The sequence below is a fragment of the Rhinichthys klamathensis genome, unplaced genomic scaffold (genome assembly GCF_029890125.1).
Source record: "Rhinichthys klamathensis goyatoka isolate OS25496 unplaced genomic scaffold, OSU_Roscu_1.1 h1tg000065l_1, whole genome shotgun sequence".
NCBI lineage: Eukaryota > Metazoa > Chordata > Actinopteri > Cypriniformes > Leuciscidae > Rhinichthys > Rhinichthys klamathensis.
Genome location: NW_026606608.1, coordinates 632,834 through 655,861, shown reverse-complemented (window position 1 = coordinate 655,861; position 23,028 = coordinate 632,834). Strand labels below are relative to the sequence as shown.

General features: G+C 40.2%; 1 protein-coding gene across 2 annotated transcripts in view; it reads right to left on the bottom strand.

Moving 5' to 3' along the window:
* The window catches only part of cep112 (centrosomal protein 112), a 240,510-nt gene that overhangs the window by 57,470 nt on the left and 160,012 nt on the right, over window positions 1-23,028 (bottom strand). The window lies entirely within an intron of this gene.

The window sequence follows — 23,028 nt, the reverse complement described above, 5'->3', positions numbered from 1 at the left end:
GAATTGTAAAAGGCAGGATGGAAAATGGTTGCAGACGTTCCAGCATAGCTGTAATGTTGCAGGGCACAAGGCCTGATTTTTTGTAACGCAATATAAATTGACTGCTAATCGACCCAGGGTCAAAAATGAATGCTATGCCAAGCAAGTGAGAAGCTTTTTTAAGGAATTGCAACATAATACAGTGTTTAAATCCCACTGTAGGAGAGACGAAACCTTCGGCCTGTGCTGATGTAATCGAAGAGAAACAACAGCTGTGTGTGTACCTCTGTGTCGATCATTCAACCAACAACACATTCAAACAGTATGTTTTTCAAAACTCTCCATCACTCTTAAAGGAGGAGTTCACTTCAGAATGAACATTTCCTGATCATTTACTCTCCCCCACGTCATCCAAGATGTTCATGTCTTTCTTTCTTCAGGCAAACAGAAATGAAGGTTTTTGAGAAAAACATTCCAGGATTGTTTTCCATATAGTGACTAGCCTGGCAAGCCAGACCTACATCAAGATGTTAGGTCTGGGAACTCACAATTGGCATACCTCAATCCGAGGGGCGGGATAAACGGTTGTCTTTCAATATCCCTCGGCACGCAATAGGACAGCGCTACAACCAACCAGAGCAACAAACGGCTGTGGCTGAGTGAGTCCCATGCGTTTTCCCACCAGCGGAGCTAGTTGGTATATTAAACTTTTGCCGTATCCGGTCGTCAAAACTCTGAACAAATCTTCCTTTTTTAGGAATGACTTAAGTGATGTTCTCTTAACTCCAAGTCATCCAGAGTCGCGGGCAAAGCCGATTCGAAAGACCGCTGTTCGCCAGCAGCATCTTCTTTGTTTTCAAGCAGAGGGAAATCACCTATGGAAATCACGCGGAACCGTCATAACTCTGCCGTCATTATGTTAAGCCCGCCTACCAACTCTACACGATCTGATTGGCCGGACCAGTTTTTCTTTTTTCCAGCTCAAAAGTCTATGGAGAGTTGCTAGACCACACTTTGCTGCAAAATAATTTTTGCTGCCGCTAGGGTGCGTCTAGATTTCTAGGCTATATAGAGACTTCAATGGGGTCCAACGGGTCGAAGGTCCAAATGTGAGTTTCAGTGCAGCTTCAAAGTCTCGACACGATCCCAGCCGAGGAATAAGAGTCTGATCTAGACAAACCATCCGCCATTTTATACAAAAAATAAACATTTATGTACTTTATAACCACAAATGCTGGTCTTGCACTAGCTGTGATGCGCCACACATTACGTAATCACGTTGAAAGGTCAAGCGGGACGTAGGCGGAAGAACAGACCGAGTGTTTACAAAGCCAACGTGCGAAGAATAAAGCCGTTTACAAAATAAATAAATAAAAGGTAGAACAACGATGTTGGACGATTTTGAAGTTGAAGGAGAAAATTCGTTTTTCGCCCTACATTCGCATTACCTTTAAACCTGATTACGTAACGAGTGAAGTCGTGGACGTGCAAGACGAGCATTTGTGGTTAAAACTACATAAATGTTTATTTTTGTTATAAACTGGCGGATGGTTTGTCTAGATCAGACTCTTATTCCTCGGCTGGGATCGTGTCGAGACTTTGAAGCTGCACTGAAACTCACATTTGGACCTTCGACCCGTTGGACCCCATTAAAGTCACTATATGGAGAAAATCCTGGAACACTTTCCTCAAAAACCGTAATTTCTGTTCGACTGAAAAAAAAAAAAGACATGAACATCTTGGATGACGTGGGGGCGAGTAAATGATCAGGTGAAGTGAACTAATCCTTTCAAATTTACGTCCGTCCCTTCCAGCTTCATTTACATCAGCAAATAAGGTTAATTTTGGACAGGCCAAAGGAAAAATGTAGGAAGCTTGTGTAAAGGATGACAAAGTCATGACCTTCCACATCTAATGAAACACAACCAGCCAGTAACCCAAACACCAGCAGATCCCAGAACTGCTACAGGCTTTGTGTGGTGATGTTTCCTGGAAGAGTGCTGACAGTCACGAGCCGAGTCTTTCATGTGGTTCCTAGCAGATTTACCAAACGCCGGGGTGGGGTGAGGGGCCGAAAATATCTCTGTCTTTGTCATAAAAGGACCCTGTCATCTGTGGCTCTCATTAATAAACAGCCTGAATGAGCCATTGTGGGTGATCCCTTTGTCCCGATGTTCTCCTGAAGAGCTCACTGGGTCCGTCCAGACTGGAGAAAGGTCAAGCTGAGCATGAAGGTGAGGGAGCCCAGTAAAGACAAGCTCTTAAAGTGCGTTTGTGGCCCGATGCTCTACAGGGCTCTATTTCATTTGATCTCACAGCACTCAATGGGCCACTTCACCACCAACCCTAAAGGCCCTATCATACGCCGGGCGCGACGCAAGTGTGTTTTGCTAGTGTCAGCCCGACGCAGTTTTCATTTTCACTGCTGGTCTGACAACCACACCAACGACCGACAACTGTCCTTTTATTCTAAGCTCGTTTTAAATTCGAGTGGATTCTGATTGGCTGTCAGTGTTTTATCGTTCGTCAGCTGAAAAAAAAAATCGTTCTGAAAGTGATCCAAACGACATCGTTCCTCATATCTTTCTAGTTGTGGTGTGAACTCTGCTATTCTTCAACGTGGAGAACGATTTTTAGAACTATATCTTTATCGTTATCGTCCTTGATGTGAACTTGCCTTAAGTCTCCAGGACTCCCGGTCTGCACTTGATCTGGGATACACCTTGTGTTTTCCCAGCGAAACCTTCCAAAGGGGCCGAGGGAAGCGTCGCAGCCTCACAGCTGTTGTTCCTCTCTGCGTGAACGTGTGATTTTCTATGGTGAATCTCTCCAAACGGGCTCCAGATGGCCAGAGCGATACGCTCTTTATCAGCCGGCCAGAGCGGGATCAGTCTAAACAACCGGCAAACGTGGAACATTTGATTTCCCGGGGGCGAGAGACAGGCATGGCACTGGCCTTTATTCTCTCACTTTCTTGTCTTGGTTTTCTTCAACAGCTGTTTATCCCCATAGATTACCAAAACACACACACACACACAGCTAATACGCCGTTCACACACGTACAGACCTGCATAGATGCTCACTCGCACTCAAAGTGAGACCTGAGTCACTTTTCTTGGGTGGTCCACCTCGAACGATAAGGCAAGTATGTTTCCCTCGGGTAAAGGCAACAGAAAAGAGAAAAGAGAGAGGGCCTCTTTTAAACTGCATCCCATGTTTTGTTAGCACTAGCAGGCTATTCATGTGGAATTTCTATTTGTAGTGTTCTGCTTTAAGAAGTTTTCCAAGCGTCAGATTAAAGAGATCCGCTAATGACGACAAGCCAGAGCACTTTAAACCTACAGAAGTGCAGTTCTGGCCCAGAGGGCTGGTGTGTGTGTGTGTGTGTGTGAGAGAGGCTAAATTACAGACGCTCTTCCCTTCTCTCTGTCTTCCAGCTGTGCACATGTGAGGCTCACGATGACAGCGGGGAATGTGGATATACAATGTCTATAACCTGACTATTGAACGATGTGCTTTCCATTTAATCATTTGAAAATTTATTTAGCGTAGTGATATGAAACAGTAATGCAGTCGAGACCTGCCTGGAACTACTTTAGCCGTGCGTTTCCCTGAAAATATTTACGCTCGTCAACCAATCAGATTCAAGCATTCAATAATCCTGTGGTATAATCTCTGGTAACACTTTAGGTTTGGGTCCAATTCTCACTAGTTGCTTATTAGCGTACATATTACTAGGATATTGGCTGTTTATTAAAACACATATTAATGCCTTATTCTGCATGGCCATATTCTACATCCCTTAATCACCCAATACCTAAACTTAACAACTACCTTATTAACTATTAATAAGCAGTAATTGGGAATTTATTGAGGCAAAAGTTAATAGTGAGAAATTGACCCCCATCTAAAGTGTGAGCCAATATTTTTTTTAAACTATTCTTTATTTTGATTTATTATTTATTCTCTTGACAGGACTTTTCTTTTCTATCGATGTAACAAAGGTTATAGGGTATAGGAAAAAATACACAAATATAATAACCAACTAGAATTTTATGTTCTCTGAAGAAAATGTGAGCATTACTGGCCTGTGCAAAATTTGCTGCCCTGATGTGTGTTGTGGGTGGTTGCCAGGGTGTTGCTATGCTGCAGTGTGGTTGCTATGGTGTTTGCTCAGACGTTGCTATGCACCTTCAAATTCTTCAGTGTAAGTCTTTTATGTTTTTTTTCCCCACTCGTTTGCAGAGAAAAAAAGCAGAAGGTAAAAAAAGAGAGACATATTGTTCTGGCAGCGGCCCTGCGACTCTTTATGAGGCAGATATTGGGTTTGTGAAAGCAGTGTTTGAGCTTTTATTTCCTCTCTGCTTTGGTGTTTTGTGGTTCTGACACAGTGACTGCTGCTTTCAAACAATCACAGTTCAATGCAATCCCCAACTCTCCCGTGCCAAGAGCTGAGCATGCCAACACGTCCTTCACAAATCCTTCAGCAAACTACAGACACACAAAGCAGCTTGTGGGAGAGAAAAGCTCCAGTGCAGTGTGTGGCGTAATTAAAGCAGACCTGGCGCTTGAAGTCTTTCTGAGCACAGGAAGCGGAAATATGAAAGCAAACTACTGAGTTTAACTGTAACAGATACTACATCTGAAAGAGAAAAGACAGGTTTTTCTATTGCTGTTGTTGTTGTTGCTCACACTAAAAGCTGCAGCGTGAATAATTTGATGAAAATGAAATAGAAAATCATATTACTGAATCAGTGACTCACTAGGGCAAGCTTACAATAATGATGTCAGGTGGGATTTGGCTCAGGTTTACATCAGGCAAAGACAATACTGGTGACAGATATGCTACTTATCTGTTTAAACTACACATTTTTTTTAAAAAAAGGCTGCATTTATTTGATTTAAAAACAAAAAGAAGGTGTATTGTGAAATATTATTACAATTTAAAACTTTAATTAAAGCTTAAACATATATAGTAAAGTGTAAATTTCTGTGATCAAAGCTGTATTTTCCTCATCATTACTCCAGTCTTCAGTGTCACATGATCCTTCAGAAATCACTCTAATATGATGATTTGATGCTCAATAAACATTTCTGATTATTATCAATGTTTAAAACAGTTATTCACATTTTTATTTCAGGATTCTTTGATGAATAGAAAGTTCAAAAGAACAGCATTTATCTGAAATAGAAGCTTTTGTCACATTAAACACTAACGTTCAAAAGTTTGGGGTCAGTAAGAATTTTTATTTTATTTTTGGGGGAAAAGAAATTAAATAAATCAATACTTTTATTCATCAAGGATGAATTAAATTGATCAAAAGTTACAGTAAATACATTTATAAGGTTAAAAAAGATTCTATTTAAAATAAATGTTGTTCTTTTGAACTTTATATTAATCAAAGAATCCTGAAAAAAAAAATGTACACAAATGTTTTTAATTTTTTTTGATCAAATCATCATATTAGAGTGATTTCTGAAGGATCATGTGACACTGAAGACTGGAGTAATGATGCTGAAATTCAGCTTTGATCACAGGAATAAATTACACTTTGAAAGAATATTAAAAAAGCAAAAACAGTTATTTTAAATTGTCATAATATTTAACAATTACTGTTACTGTTTTGTTTGTATTTTTAAACAAATACATGCAGCCTTGGTGAGCAGAAGAGACTTCTTTAAAAAAAACATTAAAAATCTCACCGATCCAAAACTTTTGACTGGTAGTGTACAGTAAAGCAATCTTGTTAAATATTATTACAATTTAAAATAGAACACCGTTCTTTTAAAAATGTAATTTATTCCTGTTATGCAAAGTTTTTTTTTTGAAAGCATCATTACTTCAGTCTTCAGTGTAACATGATCCTTCAGAAATAGTTCTAAGATTCTACTATAATAAATTAAATCAGGTTCATAACTGAAAAGTTATCAAATCTCTTTAAAACAGCTTGGCTCATATGTTGGCTTTGGTTACTTGGACTTTCAATGGAGGGACAGAAATATCCCAGGTTTCATTACAAATATCTAATTTGTGTTTGAAAGATTAACCGAAGTCTTATGGTTTTGGAACAACATGAGGATGAATAAATGAGTTTTCATTTTTGGGGAACTATCCCATCTAGGACATGATTTATCATGTACAGTAGGAGGACATCAGATATCTAGGATCAGCTTTTGTACACAAAAATGACACATTGTACATATTTATGAAGGATTGTTTGACTTCTGATGGGTTTGATTGTTTTTATTTCTTTTTAAGTTTCTGGCTACTCATATTTTCTTCAGATAATGTTTCCTTCTACTTTGTTTTTTTTGTTTTGTTATAAATGCGGACACTACAGAAGTGTGTGTCCTGTGTTAGGACGAGGGCTGAACAGAAGTGTGTGAGGACGAGATCTGAACAGAATTTTGTGAGGACGAGAGCTGAACAGAAGTGTGTGAGGACGAGGGCTGAACAGAAGTGTGTGAGGACGAGGGCTGAACAGAAGTGTGTGAGGACGAGAGCTGAACAGAAGTGTGTGAGGACGAGGGCTGAACATTAGTGTGTGAGGATTAGAGCTGAACATAAGTGTGTGAGGACGAGAGCTGAACATAAGTGTGTGAGGACGAGAGCTGAACATAAGTGTGTGAGGACGAGGGCTGAACAGAAGTGTGTGAGGACGAGAGCTGAACATAAGTGTGTGAGGACGAGAGCTGAACAGAAGTGTGTGAGGACGAGAGCTGAACATAAGTGTGTGAAAATGAGGACGAGAGCTGAACAGAAGTGTGTGAGGACGAGAGCTGAACATAAGTGTGTGAGGACGAGGGCTGAACAGAAGTGTGTGAGGACGAGGGCTGAACATAAGTGTGTGAGGACGAGGGCTGAACAGAAGTGTGTGAGGACGAGGGCTGAACAGAAGTGTGTGAGGACGAGAGCTGAACAGAAGTGTGTGAGGACGAGAGCTGAACATAAGTGTGTGAGGACGAGGGCTGAACAGAAGTGTGTGAGGACGAGGGCTGAACAGAAGTGTGTGAGGACGAGGGCTGAACAGAAGTGTGTGAGGACGAGGGCTGAACAGAAGTGTGTGAGGACGAGAGCTAAACAGAAGTGTGTGAGGACGAGAGCTGAACAGAAGTGTGTGAGGACGAGAGCTGAACAGAAGTGTGTGAGGACGAGAGCTGAACAGAAGTGTGTGAGGACGAGAGCTGAACATAAGTGTGTGAGGACGAGGGATGAACAGAAGTGTGTGAGGACTAGGGCTGAACAGAAGTGTGTGAGGACGAGGGCTGAACAGAAGTGTGTGAGGACGAGGGCTGAACAGAAGTGTGTGAGGACGAGGGCTGAACAGAAGTGTGTGAGGACGAGAGCTGAACAGAAGTGTGTGAGGACGAGGGCTGAACAGAAGTGTGTGAGGACGAGAGCTGAACAGAAGTGTGTGAGGACGAGAGCTGAACAGAAGTGTGTGAGGACGAGGGCTGAACAGAAGTGTGTGAGGACGAGAGCTGAACATAAGTGTGTGAGGACGAGGGCTGAACAGAAGTGTGTGAGGACGAGGGCTGAACAGAAGTGTGTGAGGACGAGAGCTGAACAGAAGTGTGTGAGGACGAGAGCTGAACAGAAGTGTGTGAGGACGAGAGCTGAACATAAGTGTGTGAGGACGAGAGCTGAACATAAGTGTGTGAGGACGGGAGCTGAACAGAAGTGTGTGAGGACGAGGGCTGAACAGAAGTGTGTGAGGACGAGGGCTGAACAGAAGTGTGTGAGGACGAGGGCTGAACAGAAGTGTGTGAGGACGAGAGCTGAACAGAAGTGTGTGAGGACGAGAGCTGAACAGAAGTGTGTGAGGACGAGAGCTGAACATAAGTGTGTGAGGACGGGAGCTGAACATAAGTGTGTGAGGACGAGGGCTGAACAGAAGTGTGTGAGGACGAGGGCTGAACAAAAGTGTGTGAGGACGAGGGCTGAACAGAAGTGTGTGAGGACGAGGGCTGAACAGAAGTGTGTGAGGACGAGAGCTGAACAGAAGTGTGTGAGGACGAGGGCTGAACAGAAGTGTGTGAGGACGAGGGCTGAACAGAAGTGTGTGAGGACGAGAGCTGAACAGAAGTGTGTGAGGACGAGAGCTGAACAGAAGTGTGTGAGGACGAGGGCTGAACAGAAGTGTGTGAGGACGAGAGCTGAACAGAAGTGTGTGAGGACGAGGGGTGAACAGAAGTGTGTGAGGACGAGGGCTGAACAGAAGTGTGTGAGGACGAGAGCTGAACAGAAGTGTGTGAGGACGAGGGCTGAACAGAAGTGTGTGAGGACGAGGGCTGAACAGAAGTGTGTGAGGACGAGGGCTGAACAGAAGTGTGTGAGGACGAGGGCTGAACAGAAGTGTGTGAGGACGAGAGCTGAACAGAAGTGTGTGAGGACGAGAGCTGAACAGAAGTGTGTGAGGACGAGGGCTGAACAGAAGTGTGTAAGGACGAGAGCTGAACAGAAGTGTGTGAGGACGAGGGGTGAACAGAAGTGTGTGAGGACGAGGGCTGAACAGAAGTGTGTGAGGACGAGAGCTGAACAGAAGTGTGTGAGGACGAGAGCTGAACAGAAGTGTGTGAGGACGAGAGCTGAACAGAAGTGTGTGAGGACGAGGGCTGAACAGAAGTGTGTGAGGACGAGGGCTGAACAGAAGTGTGTGAGGACGAGGGCTGAAAAGAAGTGTGTGAGGACGAGGGCTGAACAGAAGTGTGTGAGGACGAGAGCTGAACAGAATTGTGTGAGGACGAGAGCTGAACATAAGTGTGTGAGGACGAGGGCTGAACAGAAGTGTGTGAGGACGAGGGCTGAACAGAAGTGTGTGAGGACGAGAGCTGAACAGAAGTGTGTGAGGACGAGGGCTGAACAGAAGTGTGTGAGGACGAGGGCTGAACAGAAGTGTGTGAGGACGAGGGCTGAACAGAAGTGTGTGAGGACGAGGGCTGAACAGAAGTGTGTGAGGACGAGGGCTGAACAGAAGTGTGTGAGGACGAGAGCTGAACAGAAGTGTGTGAGGACGAGGGCTGAACAGAAGTGTGTAAGGACGAGAGCTGAACAGAAGTGTGTGAGGACGAGGGGTGAACAGAAGTGTGTGAGGACGAGGGCTGAACAGAAGTGTGTGAGGACGAGGGCTGAACAGAAGTGTGTGAGGACGAGGGCTGAACAGAAGTGTGTGAGGACGAGAGCTGAACAGAAGTGTGTGAGGACGAGGGCTGAACAGAAGTGTGTGAGGACGAGAGCTGAAGAGAAGTGTGTGAGGACGAGAGCTGAACAGAAGTGTGTGAGGACGAGAGCTGAAGAGAAGTGTGTGAGCTGCACTTTCGAGGCCTCTCACACAGGCCACTGGCACGTTATCACACACTGCTTCCTGTGATACGAGGTTCAAAGGGTTCTGGGAATCTGCCCCGTCCCACATACACTCATTCATCAGATACCCTCTTCCCAGACACACACACACACACACACACACACACACACACACACACACACACACACACACACACACACACACACAGAGATATGCTAACTCCTGCTCATAATCATTCCTGTGGCTGTGAGAGAGTGTTAAACCTCAGCCATGTGAACGAGAGCCACACACACACACGCACACGCGCTCACACACACACATGCGCGCACACACACACAAGCGCGCACACACACACACACACACACACACACACACACACACACACACACACACACACACACACACACACACACACACACACACACACACACACACACACACACACAACAGATATGCTCATCATTCCTGTGGCTGTGAGAGTGTGTTAAACCTCAGCCATATGAACGAGAGCCACATACACACACACACACAGCTCAGAGGTCATGCCAGGGTCAGAGAGAGAACGAGCGAACAACAGGACACATTTCTTACAGACACTGTGCTTGAACTTGAACACACAGAAAAAACAAAATGGCTAAATGAAGTTACAGTTCAGCCCAACATGAAGTTTCTGTCATCAATTCCTCAGCCTTATGCTGTTCCAAACCCGGGATGATTTTGTTCTTTTCTTTTGCAGAACACAAAATAAGATCTTTTAAAGAATGTTTCAGCCCCACTTTACATTAAGTTTCTTTAACTACTATGTACTAACTTTCACACATACAATACAACATCAACACAATCACAGTACGTAGTAATCAAAGACACCTAATATAAAATGTGACCAAAAATTGACCAAAATTCAAAGTAAGAATTGTGTCGATGTTGTGTTGCAAAGCACTTGTGCTGTTGTTGAGGTGGATACGGGTACAGTTAGGACAGGTTTGGTGGTATGAGTAGGTTTATGGTTGGGTTGAGGTGTAAGGGAAGGTCAACATTGTACTTAAAGACAGAAATTAATTAGAGATATAATTACATGACTGTATTTTAAACGTAAGTACAATGTAAAAACATGCATGTCCACAATAAGTGCATTGTATTAAATAATTCGTTAAATGTTAGTAGTTAAAGACACTTGATATAAAGTCGGACCCATTTTCTGATGCAAGTACATATTAGTAAACACTAATGTAAAAGAGACCGAAATATGTTTTGAGTTCCACAAAAGAAAAAAAAAGGCTAAAATATTTTGTCAATTTGCTAAAAAAAGTAACAGAACACCTCTTCTGAAAAAGATCTGGAGATTCATTCATGTTCAGAGCGCAAATAGAGTGAGTCAAGCATAATACTGAGTATGAGCAATAGATATAGCGTTAGCAAACACCACTAACTATAGCTTTTTTTGCTTGAAACTATAGTGATTATGCTCAATTTTGAAAGAGTAATGAATTGCAGCTGGAATGAAGAGCAGTTTTAAATGATTACGCTGCTGAAGTAGTGCAGTGCGAGTCAGTACTGATATACCTGTGCACACGACGTCTGTGTGTATCGTGACACTGAGATCAAATGCAGGTGTATAATGCCTTTCACAATATACATAGCTTTGCATGATGTTAATGTTTAGGATATCTTATGAAACGGTTAGTTCCGGTACTTGATTCTGTTTTATTCACGATAAAACACGGCTATGACCGCTTCACCCAACGGATCTATGTATCACTACACTTGATGATTGAGCATTATTGATGAACACCTGATGATAACAAGCAGAATCACACATTTAAGTCACCATTATGGTGATCGGTGTTTGCTTTAGTTGGGCTCTTGACTCTTTATTTATTAACATTAGATTTTGTTTGGCTGGTGTAACTGAGATATAACAGCCAGATGAACAAAGAGAAAAGATGATCTGATGGTGTTGGTTGTGTTTTATCATTATCATTTGTTGACCTGAATCACTGAGCTCATGTATAGCCTAGTTTCTGAGTTAGGGTTACTCTATTGATTATAGTAGCACTGTCCTTGTACAGCATCATATTTTTTTCTGCATTTTAATCCAAAGGATTTTTTAAAAAGTTGTTCTGATACAATTTTTTACTTAGACACACAGACATCAAGAATCAGCCTGTGAATCTCAAAAATGGTGACAATTATAAAGTATGTTGCAGTGCATTCACGATAAAACACAGCTATGACCACTTCACCCAACGGATCTATGTATCACTACACAACACCCCTAGCAACCACTCTTAGCAACGTAAACACATGTTCTAATTGATATTGTTCATTGAAGCTTATAGAGTCGAGTATTGTGAGAGATCGAGTAAGCGAGTGTATCTGCATTTACAGTAGATATAGCATTTTCCTTCAGCTCAGTCCTTTATTCGTGAAAAAGACACGTTTGAATGTCGGCTGCGATTTCTTGCCCTTTTAACTGGGTTTTCCCATGCCCTGACACACTAACGCTAGTCATTTGTGTCACACTTCTCCGTGTTTTCAACAAGTTCAGTCCTATCAATATAAAAGTCTTCTCTACTGACCGACTGACTCACTCATAAATACAGTCTTTGCCTTTTACAGACTGACAGTCTTTTACATTATGAAATACTGTAACTTCTGTTGGTGTTCACGCTCAGGGTGGGACTAGTTTTTCCAGCGGAAGGAAGGCTTTTAGTGATTTTACTTCATGAAAGTTGCATTGGCACATATTTTTCAGCTTTAATATTTGTATTGTGTGGTAACCGTTTTATAAAAGCAATAAGGTACTCGAGGCTAGTGCTGTATCGTGATAACAACGCCCTTCAGCCGTGACTTATTCACCATACAGCACATCCTCTCGTACCTTATTGCTTACTTAATATCGTCATGCCTTATAGTCAAACTTAGCAGATTAGATAATTTAGACTGATAATTTAGTCCACATTTTGTGATGATCAGGCAGGTGATATTTGCTAAGTATTTATCCCTTTATGTGAGAATGCTGTATGCAAATAACTTTGGATATTATTATATACCTAACTTAGAGACGAGGGGTTGAAATTTTGCGACAATATAAACAATCAAGCAATTTAGAAACACTCATTAGCCGCATTTCCATAATCCTTTAAATTCCGCAAATTGAAATTGCGAATTGAAAGTACGCCCAATGGAAAGGCGTTAATTTCACAAAAGAGGACGAGAGCTGAACAGAAGTGTGTGAGGACGAGGGCTGAACAGAAGTGTGTGAGGACGAGAGCTGAACAGAAGTGTGTGAGGACGAGAGCTGAACAGAAGTGTGTGAGGACGAGAGCTGAACAGAAGTGTGTGAGGACGAGGGCTGAACAGAAGTGTGTGAGGACGAGGGAGAACATGAATGAATCTCCAGATCTTTTTCAGAAGAGGTGTTCTGTTTCTTTTTTGAGCAAATTGACAAAATATTTTAGCCTTTTTTTTTCTTTTGTGGAACTCAAAACATATTTCGGTCTCTTTTACATTAGCCGCATTTCCATAATCCTTTAAATTCCGCAAATTGAAATTGCGAATTGAAAGTACGCCCAATGGAAACGCGTTAATTTCACAAAAACTCCCATATATTGCAAATAAGTTTTAACGCTTGCATGATGTGTTTTTTCAGGCAATTCGAAACAGGAATATTTCGCAAAACTGCAATGGAAACAGTGTTTGTGCATTTACAGTCACCTGACGTACGTAACAGTCGATCACTCTTTAAAGATGACGTGTGTGTTTGGACAGAAGACAAGACACAGTTCTTCATTAAACTCATAAAAGACAAAAGAATCACGGGAATACTGTTATCTACACAACAAAGAAATGCCACAGTTGATCGAGATCTTGAAGCAGAAATGAGGGAGAAACTCCCAGAAACTCCTCATATGAGCCACTCTCAGTATAAGAGGCTTTCCTTGGCATTATTGCTTGAAGAACACGTCTACGTCTCCTTATATTAAAAATAATGTATATAATGTATATATATATATATATATATATATATATATATATATATATATATATATATATATATATATATACACTCACCTAAAGGATTATTAGGAACACCTGTTCAATTTCTCATTGATGCAATTATCTAATCAACCAATCACATGGCAGTTGCTTCAATGCATTTAGGGGTGTGGTCCTGGTCAAGACAATCTCCTGAACTCCAAACTGAATGTCAGAATGGGAAAGAAAGGTGATTTAAGCAATTTTGAGCGTGGCATGTTTGTTGCTGCCAGACGGGCCGGTCTGAGTATTTCACAATCTGCTCAGTTACTGGGATTTTAACGCACAACCATTTCTAGGGTTTACAAAGAATGGTGTGAAAAGGGAAAAATATCCAGTATGCGGCAGTCCTGTGGGCGAAAATGCCTTGTTGATGCTAGAGGTCAGAGGAGAATGGGCCGGCTGATTCAAGCTGATAGAAGAGCAACTTTGACTGAAATAACCACTCGTTACAACCGAGGTATGCAGCAAAGCATTTGTGAAGCCACAACAAGCACAACCTTGAGGCGGATGGGCTACAACAGCAGAAGACCCCACCGGGTACCACTCATCTCCACTACAAATAGGAAAAAGAGGCTACAATTGGCAAGAGCTCACCAAAATTGGACAGTTGAAGACTGGAAAAATGTTGCCTGGTCTGATGAGTCTCGATTTCTGTTGAGACATTCAGATGGTGGAGTCAGAATTTGGCGTAAACAGAATGAGAACATGGATCCATCATGCCTTGTTACCACTGTGCAGGCTGGTGGTGGTGGTGTAATGGTGTGGGGGATGTTTTCTTGGCACACTTTAGGCCCCTTAGTGCCAATTGGGCATCGTTTAAATGCCAAGGCCTACCTGAGCATTGTTTCTGACCATGTCCATCCCTTTATGGCCACCATGTACCCATCCTAATGCACCATGTCACAAAGCTCGAATCATTTCAAATTGGTTTCTTAAACATGACAATGAGTTCACTGTACTAAAATGGCCCCCACAGTCACCAGATCTCAACCCAATAGAGCATCTTTGGGATGTGGTGGAATGGGAGCTTCGTGCCCTGGATGTGCATCCCACAAATCTCCATCAACTGCAAGATGCTATCCTATCAATATGGGCCAACATTTCTAAAGAATGCTTTCAGCACCTTGTTGAATCAATGCCACGTAGAATTAAGGCAGTTCTGAAGGCGAAAGGGGGTCAAACACAGTATTAGTATGGTGTTCCTAATAATCCTTTAGGTGAGTGTATATATATAATAATGGATAGTGCGGTGACTGAGATATACGTAAACCTACCGCCATGATGTTTGGAATGATTATCGCGAGAGGAAAGAAATAATGTTTTGGTCGCATAACATCGGTTAATGGAAACGCCGTCATTTTGCAATAGTTTTTTATCGACATTTAGAAAATAGCGCAAAAGTTTTGCGCAAATTTGTACTGGAAACCCGGCTAATGTCACATCTGTCTCTGCTCTCGGTTCTAGTCAGAGAGCAAACGCATGTCAGGACGCATTCTCTCATCGGACGTGTGTTAACGTGTCTTACACACATCTTACAGCACACACTTGAAGAGTGTTTAAGATAGCCTTGAGAACGCCACAAGCTCAGATGAACACGTGGTTACAGAGCACACATGACAGACTCACTCAGGCAGGACTGCACCTGTGAAGGGAAAGGATCATGTGATTTGACGTGTTTGATTGAGTTTTACATGTTCTGAAGAAAGTGTGAGTGGTGCGAAGGGCGATCTGAGTGTTTGCCAGTGCGTATCAAGACAGTTTCTAGGGTGTAGTAGTGTGGGGTTGCCAATGCGCTTATATGTGTTTGCTAATGTGTTCTGGGCAGTTGTCCAATCCCTGTGTTAATAATGGACATGTATATGACTACATTATTATTTAATATACAGTCAAACCAAAGATTATTCAGACAGAACTTGTTTGAGCTTCGGTTTATCATATTTGTTGTGCTTGTTGTGTGTTGGTCAATGTTTATACGTGAATAAAGGCCTAAATTAAATCTGCTCATTATATGAAGTGAACTTGGATTAAACACCTTGATTAATATGGATATGGATTACTTTTATGATGTTTTTTGAACTTTTTGAAGCTAGTGCTAGGCCCAATGAATCAATAAAAGAACACCATTCTGGATCAGATAAGCATGCTAATAAACATAAAGCTGACTGTGACGACAAAGCACAAACACATCTCCGTGTAGTGCTCCTGTGGAAGGTTATAAATAGAAAAGTCATTATCAGAATGACACATGCCACATGCGGCCGGATGTATGTGAGACGTGAGATGTGTCCCATGCTGTGTGAGTGATGTCAGGGCCAGAGACCAGCGTGGCAGGGACCCGTGGAGGAGGAGGCGCTGATCAAAGTGCTGTGGTTTGACACTGAGGTGGGGAACTATTGTTGATGTCACAGCCAGGCTTAAACAGCAGCTGGTCGTGATGGGGTGAAGGGTTTAAAGGGATAGTTCACCCAAAAATGAAAATTAGCCCACGATTTACTCACCCTCAAGTCATCCTAGGTGTATATGACATTCGCTGTAAGTCGACTTGTACAGGCCGTCTGCTAGTTATGTTAGTCGATAAAGTTTTAAATATGGGTATTTTTCTTACACAAACACATCGCTTCACTTCAGAAGGCCTTTATTAACCCCCAGAGCCGTGCAGAGCATTTCAATCATGGATGAATGCACTTTTATGAAGGATAGATGCACTTTTATGATGGATAGACGCACTTTTATGATAGATAGATGCACTTTTATGATGGATAGATGCACTTTTCTGATGGATAGATGCCCTTTTATGATGGATAGATGCACTTTTATGATGGATAGATGCACTTTTATGATGGATAGATGCACTTTTCTGATGGATAGATGCACTTTTATGATGGATAGATGCACTTTAATGATGGATAGATGCACTTTTATTATGGATAGATGCACTTTTCTGATGGATAGATGCACTTTTCTGATGGACAGATGCACTTTTATGATGGATAGATGCACTTTTATGATGGATAGATGCACTTTAATGATGGATAGATGCACTTTTATGATGGATAGATGCACTTTTATGGTGGATAGATGCACTTTTATGATGGATAGATGCACTTTAATGATGGATAGATGCACTTTTATGATGGATAGATGCACTTTTATCATGGATAGATGCACACTTATGATGGATAGATGCACTTTTATCATGGATAGATGCACTTTTATGATGGATAGATGCACTTTTCTGATGGATAGATGCACTTTTATGATGGATAGATGCACTTTTATGATGGATAGATGCACTTTTCTGATGGATAGATGCACTTTTATGATGGATAGATGCACTTTTATGATGTATGGATGCACTTTTATTATGGATAGATGCACTTTTATGATGGATAGATCCACTTTTATGATGGATACATGCACTTTTATGATGGATAGATGCACTTTTATTATGGATAGATGCACTTTTATGATGGACAGATGCACTTTTATGATGGATAGATCCACTTTTATGATGGATAGATGCACTTTTCTGATGGATAGATGCACTTTTATTATGGATAGATGCACTTTTATTATGGATAGATGCACTTTTATGATGGACAGATGCACTTTTATGATGGATAGATGCACTTTTATTATGGATAGATGCACTTTTATGATGGATAGATCCACTTTTATGATGGATACATGCACTTTTATGATGGATAGATGCACTTTTATTATGGATAGATGCACTTTTATGATGGACAGATGCACTTTTATGATGGATAGATGCACTTTTATTATGGATAGATGCAGTTTTATCATGGATAGATGCACTGATGCACTTTTATGATGGATAGATGCAATTTTATGATGGATAGATACACTTTTATGATGGATGCACTTTAATTATGGATGGATGCACTTTTATGGACTTAAAAAAAATAAACATCCATTCACTGCCATTATAAAGCTTGGAAGAACTCTGATTGTAGAAGAATGTCATATACACCTAGGATGACTTGAGGGAGAGTAAATCATGGGCTAATTTTCATTTTTGGGTGAACTATCCCTTTAAGCAGGGGGTTGAAACCGGACCAGTGTCATTTGTGTGCAGGAACACAACTGCACCAAGGTGAGTCTCAATGTGGCGGAGTAGCTTTGATCACACACACACACACACACACACACACACACACACACACACACACACACACACACACACACACACACACACACACACACACACACACACACACACACACACACACACACACACACACACACACACACACACACACGTATCCGGAAGGACGGACACAGTCATATCTGTGGAGTCACCTTCATTTATATATATATATACATATATGTGTGTGTGTGTGTGTGTATGTGTGTGTGTGTGTGGAGCACATGCTACTGCCAATCAGAGAAAAGAAGGAGGAAAACTGGAAACAACACACAGTTTCTACAGCAAGACTTCCTAGGCAACATTTTAAGGCATCATAGACGTGCTCTGAATGTGAAAGCTTTCCAAATAGTAGGTAGCACAATTAACTAAGGTCACATGTATTCTTGATACAGAAATTCCAGAATGCATTGTGGCAATAACAAAGTGTGTTGAATTTAAAGTCCCCCTGTAGTCAATCATTTTATCCCTTAAAACTCAACAAAATTACATATTTAAACGTTTTTTTTCCCTTCTTATTGCTATAAAATTTCTTGAATGTAACTCGACACCCTTTCCTCATTTAGTGTCCGTGGTTCTATGAATACGCAAATGAGCCCCGCCTCCACTCACTCACTCAGCTCAGAGATCCACTGGTTGATGATCACACGTTGATCTGATTGGTTACAAGGTGGTTTGTGACGTCAGAAACACCAGCGACTTATGAATTTGCACATGGTTTGTCTTAAAGCATATTAAAAACACCACATAGACACATAAACAACATTAAAACCTGTATTTTCACCACAGGGGGACTTTAAGACTTTCTAAGACCTCTAAGAAGGGCTTCTTCCTTTGACAGAGTAGCCCAGAGAAAAGCCACAAGAGTTTATGGTAAATTAAACACTTATTTACACTAGTTATTACATCAACAATAATCAGAAATTATGCAGAATGTGGGACTTTTAATTATAAACAAACCTGAAATACACTGGGACTCTTATTTTGAAATGTCTATACTTTACTACTGCCAGCTGCAATCTTACAACCATCTACAACATGTTCCAATATAAACACCATAAAGAACACTCATGTTTATTTTATGGTTATAATTCATGAAAAGCAGATGATAAGCAATCGCTTGGCATAAATGTGCGGTATTCATAGATTGACTGTGAACTAGGGCACAAACTGTGACACAAACTGCCTTCAAAGTTTACCACAACTCTCCCATAATTCTGTGTCATGGTAATAGCGACAGCTCTGATTGGTGGATCTCTCTTTAGGATTATGGGTAGTGTAGAAGGCGAGAGCGGGGCACAAGATAACACTTTTAGACTTTCTCAGTTTGTGTAAACCTATACTTAGGTTTCAGAGTATGTATCTTTTTCCCTCATTAATTTCACACACGTCTAGTACAATTATGTGGTTTTGTTGCATTAAAACAGTGTATTATTTTTTCTTGATTTACCCCGAAAGAATGGAAGTGAACTGTGACAACATGCCCCATACATTGTAACATGACCATATGACAGCTTAAAATGTTATCTGGTCTAATAAAAAAAAATAAGATAAACTAAAAAAATGTGTCAATAAATAATAATAATAAGTTTATTTTATATAGCGCCATGATTGTAATAAAATACAATCATTCACCTTTTCATGTAACATAATGGCATTTTTAATAAATGTAAATGTAAATTTTAATGAATGTTTTGTTGAGTTTGGCAAAACACAGCTATACAACATAGTTCAAAACATAATAATAATTAATCATTTCTGAACATGGACTCTCAGTCTTTATTCGCCCTTTTCTCATGGTTTCTCAATAGAATTTATGAAAGTATAGAATAGAATATCAATAGTTCTAATAGGGGCTCATTGTAACGCAGTGTGACAACATGCCCGGCAAGTGAGATCCGCATTAAAGAACTATCTCAACTACTAAATAATAGATTGGAGATTAAAATAATATCAGATTTGTCTCATTTTAAATAAACACACACAAAAAAACGGATGAAATATTAACTTAAGTAAGAAATTTACTTTTACTACATGTTCAGTGATATCTTCCAAAGATTTCTAATTTTTGGCACAATGTTTTCTCTATATAGTGTTGATATGGCGACACTAATACACCAAGTTAGTAAATACACTAAGTTTCGTCATGCTGGCATGTGTGGAAAGTTTTAAACCGTGTGTGTTACAACTAACACCGCGTTACACAGCAAAATCCCCAGTGTTAAATTAACACCTAGAGTGAATTATATAAACTCTGAGCGTTAAATGAAAAATGAAGCAGTGTTAAAGTTAATGAGATAATTAAGTGAATAATTGAGTGATGATTGAGCATTATTGAAGACACCCAGGTCATCATTATGGTGATTAGTGTTTGTTTCAGTTGGGCTCTTGACCCTTAATCATTTGTTTGGCTGCTGAGTTATAAATATATATATATTAAAGTTGAATTTAAACTGTCTTGTTGTGGAGAAGTCAGCAACAAGTCTTGCTGGATATGCTTTGGGATGTTTCCAGTTTCCAGGAAAGTGTTCTGTGCACTGGTGTGAGCTGGGCAAATATAGAGGACAGCATGAAAAAGCAGTAACACACACTCGATTAAAGACAGAAGGAACGCTTTCACAGACAGTCTTTCTGAAGCTTTCGGGTGGAGAAAGTGGGACTTTAGGAGACTTGCCAAACAAACACGTGTTTAATCTTAAGCAATATGAGCAACAGAGACATCTGATAGCAGACAGCGCAATCAGAACAACTGTTTTGGGATTATTGCATTCAAACGCGCCACACTTTGATGTTTCTTTCTGCTCTTTTTTGTCTCAAGCCCTTCAGCTTTCATAATCCGCCTTTGAAGTGAGATACTTGGCAACAGTGTCAGTGTGTGACACGCTTATTCTGACTGTCCAAACACACACACACACACACACACAGGCTGTCCTGTCTCTCTGTCTTAACAGTAATGCTACACATGTGTCTGGACTTCCATCAACTAGCCAGTCATTAATTAGACTCTCATTAACACTGAAGCTTTCCCGCGCTCAAACACACATAGTAACCGGACTACAATACCATTATGACTCCATTATGCGCCTGATATCAGCTGAACAATGTGTGTAAAATTCATAGTGCAACTGAAACACACTCATAATGAGAGAGCCGGTTCAAAAGTGACTCTTCTTCCTGGTTTTACATGGTCATAAACAGGAGTTTTGAATATAACATGAAGTTAGTAAGTGACTCTGTTGCACTTATCTTACATTTTCCACGAAAAAGTCTTGCAGATGCGTTTCTAAAACGGTATGTATTTTAGCACTTGCTCTAAAGACAGCATTACTTATTTGTTCATACAAACTGAGGGATGAATCAAAATGATCAAGGTGATTTTTACACTATAATCGACACTATGAGGTCATTGATGATGCGATGAAGTGGGAGGAGCCACAGATTTCTGCTTTCAGTTTGTGTAGCGGATTATTGAGATCTAAATTAAATTTACTTAATTTTTCTTTGGCAAGTTTTTGCACGCATATTTTTAAAGTAAATTTCACATATGGAATTAGGGAAACTCTACTTAACTAAGTTAAGTTAAAGTAACAAAGAAACTAAGTCATTTGAACTTGTCTAGTAAAAGGTTGAGTATTATCTATTTAGTTGAAGTTTCCTTTGCAATACATTTCACTCACACTATATAACAGTGGATTAAACCACACTTTTAAAGTATAAGTTTTACTTAGAAACATATAATGAATACAATATGAACATATCTGAACTTACACGCATCACGTGAACGCAGAGACCTCAATACTTGGTACTCAATGATGGTAACATTTGATGGATCGTTTTTGTGTTTGAATGTGTCATTTTAAATAGAAAATAAATTCCAAATGGAAAGTTACTAATCCTAACAACAGAAGCAAATGGTGTAAACACAGCTGGAAACCAGTGAAAAATCAACCTTAGTAATTATTCAAGGCCCAGTGCATGATGGGAACACCAGTATCAGAAAAGATGAGAAATTTTATAACGTTGATATTTACGCTTTCATTTCTACACGCTTGAATTGAGTACTGATATAGAATTTACTTGTTTTTTTTTATTCTTGCCTGAACTAACTTTTTCATGTAAATTACATTGGTTTTTTTTCTGTAGTATTTAAATCATGTTTATCAGTGTAGATGTTGAGATGTGGACTAAATGATTGGAGAAGTCCTGCATACGTCATTTAAACGACTCATTATCCTTTAAAAAACAGGTGCTAAGAGATATAGTGCTGACGCCGTGTTTTTAAACGTTCGTATTTCAGTAAAGTGCTGAGAGTGTCTTCACACACACTGACATTGCACATGTATAACGATCGCAGACGCGTTTCCACACTTCCCACCATTTTTATCCTGTCAGACGCTTCTGATATAACGTATTCATATTGATAAAACTTAAGCTTTTTATCATAAACTAAAGAGTATGGTCTAGAGATGAAGTATGAAACTAAATCCAGTGTAAGCGGAGGGAAAGAGATCAATGCTATTTACAGTTTAACTCGCTAGAACAAAAGTAGAAGTGGGTTAACTTCTACGGCGGCCATCTTGCTCTCGGGCAGCTATCTTCACTAATCACTACAGCTCAAAAAATACAAATCTCAAAAACGACCTCACATTTAACATTTTTTAAATCAGCATGACGTGAATTGCGTCATACACTTTGTTTCGTACTCTCAACAAAGCCTATTTCTATTTGTGTAGGCTAAAACCCTGGAACGAGTTAGCATTTTAGCACTTTATGGAGTCGATGGGATTTTTTTTATGGATTTTTGCTTAAAATAAGGTCTGTGGTGAACACAAACTCAAGATATTTTACACTATAAAATACATCAGTACGACTACCTTGTGATTTTTTAAAGATTTTCCTTGTCTTGACTTGGCTCTATTTGAAAGGGGGGACTTACATCCAATTTCTCCCATTCATGACAATATTAGTAGCTATAGTACTGCACTTACGTCTAAAGAAAACAAGTATTATGAAGTAATTACCAATTTACTATTTATCTATTTGAGCTGCCCGATTCTGGTTAACTTGAGAATCAAACTGAGATCCCGATTCTCCAATGATTCTAAACAGACAACACAATAACATGTACTTTTGACAAAATGTTAATTGCTGTTTAAAATGTTTAACTAAACGGTATGAATTATTAAAAAAAATGGGTTGAGTGAATGATTCAATGACTCACTCATAAAGACGTCACTTGTTTCATTACCGGATGAACCAGCGTTTTTTGAACGAATCTCTTGAATGAATGAATGAATGAATGATTCGAAGACAAATGCATTTTTCACAGTCACTTGTCGCCACCTACTGGTGTAACGATGTAATCAGTCGTTATTTGAAGCGCCGAGTTCCTTTCAAAAGGTGATTTGCTTTATTTTGAACACTACTGTAGACATCAGTGTTTGTATCTAAACGGTAAACTTGTATCCCAGTTCTTCTGTGATAATTTGAAATGACTGTAACACAGAAATAACGATACTTTGTGGTTGAAAAGAG